The 3172-nt window shown below is 35.8% G+C and overlaps 1 pseudogene; it reads right to left on the bottom strand.

Moving 5' to 3' along the window:
- Nucleotides 1–2295: 2295 nt before the first annotated feature.
- LOC116092992 lies at nucleotides 2296–3172 on the bottom strand (annotated as a pseudogene).

The following is a 3172-nucleotide window of genomic DNA, read 5'->3' as shown; positions in this document are numbered from 1 at the left end:
CAGCTGAGTTTCAAATAGTTTCAGTTCCTTTGATATTCAAGCTGCAAGGTCCGCGTTTGATCTCAGGGGCCGCCACTGGTGATTCACGCCACAGGCAGTTGGTCTAAGCTCTGGGCCTGTCACGGCTTTCTTTCGCTTCCGGAACCCGCAACAGGGCAGAGTGTCAGAATACCACAGTTACATTAACATTTTAGAAAACATCAAAGTCAATGTTCAAATAGTTGTACCAGGTGCTATTCTTAGTAGCAATAAATTAGAGCTAATATTTCTCAATATATTCCCAATTTTTAGTGTTGTATTTTGTGTGGTCTAATATTTGTATTTTCTTTTAATCTTTAAATGCATAGTTATATATGTGAAGTAATTTTAACATGTTTATTAGTCACCTGTGTATTTTTTATAGCTATTCAAATATTTCTGTGTCCAATTTTTTTCTACTTCAAAAAATATTTTATTAGTTCTTGGGAAGTTTTATTCAATGTACTGTGATCATACTTGCCTCTTTTGCCAACTCTCCTGGGTCAACTTCTCTACCACCCAGCTCAATGTCCAATTGATTTAAAAAAAAAAAAACAAGACTAATTTGTGCTGTACAAATATTCTTGGATGTGTTGGTTTCTTCTGAAGCATATTCAACTTACCTTGAACTAAAATCTTAGCAAAAATGTCTTTTCCTTCCTTGACAGATAACAATTGTCAGTATTGGCTCAGTTGGCAAGTTTTATGCTCAATTTTTATCTCCATGTCTTAATTTTGCCTGGCTTAGAATTGAACAATTCTATACATGCTTAACCACTGTCATTTCATTTGTTCAGGTGCTCTGTAATAATAATAATATTTGTTATTATCATTATTATAACTTTTAAAAAACTCTTTTCTTGGAGTCATCCGCCGTATTTGGCTCTTCCCTCTATCATATATATAGTTTCTTCTTTTCACTTTGTTCAGTTATAGGACACTATGTTAATTATCATCTACTGCAAATAGATGCTTCTCAGAAGGGGGATGAAGGAAATACTGTTCTATCAGTATCATGATCATTTTTTAGGACTTAATCTAATTCCATTTCTACTTCACAGAACAATGAAAATAAGTCCTCCCTCAGGGACTATGGCCTATATATCAATAGGACTTGGACTGATAATGGTGCCATGTGACACTTTCATCTTTTGAAGTAGTACTTAAATGTAATCAAAGCATGGTTGATTATTCCCATGATGTTTGTTCCAATATTGCACCCATGGGTATATCTTGCCAGGCCAGTCATATTGTAGCTCAAAGTGTTCACAGCTGGCAAAAATTGATGCTTATTTTTCTCCTCTGATAGCATGCATTCCACTTTCCAATATTATAAAAGCTAGTTAGTAGTGATGAGTCTTCCAGTTCAGTGTTACGTTGATTCTTCTTTGTTCTATAAATCAAGAATATGATGCCCTCAGCAGTGTTTTATGTTTCATTTTAAAAGTACTTCTAAATTTTTGAATATTAGAGTATTGTTTCTAAACATTCTCCTAATATATGACTTGGCATTTTATGTTCCTATCTTCTGTATGAGAAAATTTTATTTCTCTTTGCTGTTTAAGAACTACTTGCTTATTTTATGTTTTCCCCAAAGACTTTGCTTTTGATTTAGTTTATGAAATACTACAACAAACCAAATGACATAGATTTAAAAAAATCTTAATACTAGTTTATCATAGCAAATCATACAAAAATAACAAATACAGTTTAGAATTGTTGCATTTTGAGAATTATTAAAAGTGAATTGTTATCTGATATTCACTCCATAAGATCTTCCACTAGTAAGGGGACTGTCTTCTCATTCTCTCTATGGTGCTTTAAATATAAGTGTTTCAATCTTAGTGAAATTTAACTTACTGCCTTTTATTTTGTGTGATATGTAAATCATAGTGTTTTGTTATGCTTTACTGTTTTGTTATGTTTTATATATTATTATCTAGATCAAGAGTTTGTATATTAGCATTTTTTCTATGATTTATTTTGAGTTTACTTTTTTTTTTATAAAGACATTTAATTGAGGCTAGTTTACAGGTTCAGAAGTGGGAACATGGCAGCATCCAGGCAGGATGAGGATCTAAAGCCCACATCCACATACCGACTCCAACAAGGTAACACCTACTCCAACAGGGCCAAACCTACTCCTACACCTTCTAATAGAGCCACTCCCTGGGCCCAGCATGTACAAATCATCAGTTTCCAAACTTCATCCACGTAGCAGGTTTCAGTAATGCATTGCTCTTGTGTTGCCAAATAAGGTCTTTATTGGGAACAATCTCAGTCATGATCTGCAGAGGTTGGTACTGGGCAATTTGAACATAAGTCTTCTTTATCTTCATATGCTGTTCCACACTGAATGCATTATTCTTCTCGTGAGTATCCAGTGAGGATCTCCAGTTTTTCTAGCACACTTGGGCACTCATCTTCACCCTGTTCTTCTATTTCATCTTCCTCTTCCTCAGCCTCCTCTTCAGGCCTCATGCAGTGCCATGCCTCCCTGGGAACCTGAACATTCTTCTAGACATTTTGTCCTGCTTACTCTCAGTGGCATCTGAAACTGCTCAGCAGCCTTTGCATTATTTAGTTTATTTTTTTATGTGAAATTTTCTCTTGTAGTTTTCCAGCCTCTCCTCTGCTTTCCATTTTAATAATGACTCAAGGCCTATGCCACTTTTTCCTGTTTTGACATTGAGAGGAACTGGTTCAACAATACCATTTCCATTCCTTTTTTTTTTTAATTAGATATTTTCTTTATTTACATTTCAAATTATCCCCTTTCCTGGTTTCCTCTCTGAAAACCCCCAATCCCATCTCCCTTCCTTGCTCACCAACCCACCGTCTCCCACTTCCTGGTCCAGGCATTGGCCTACACTGGTTCATTAAGCCTGACCACTCTTGTAACCCATCTTTTGGAGCAAAGGAAACCCTTTGTTTACACAGCCAAGTGAATTCTTCAACCCGATGTCTCTTCTTTCCTGCTCCACTTCTTTCAAGCTTTTCTGCCTGTTTCTCAGATTAGCTTGCTATTGCTTTTCTTCTTTTCGATGGGCTTCTTGGATCTACCTCAGCATTGGCAACCTGGTCTGACATCTTCTTGAATGTTAATGAAGGAATCCAACATATAGTCCTCTTCCTCTACCATGTTCTCCTTCAT

Source organism: Mastomys coucha, chromosome X (genome assembly GCF_008632895.1).
Source record: "Mastomys coucha isolate ucsf_1 chromosome X, UCSF_Mcou_1, whole genome shotgun sequence".
NCBI lineage: Eukaryota > Metazoa > Chordata > Mammalia > Rodentia > Muridae > Mastomys > Mastomys coucha.
The sequence above is the reverse complement of the archived record's forward strand: the minus strand, read 5'-3'. Positions and strand labels throughout refer to the sequence as shown.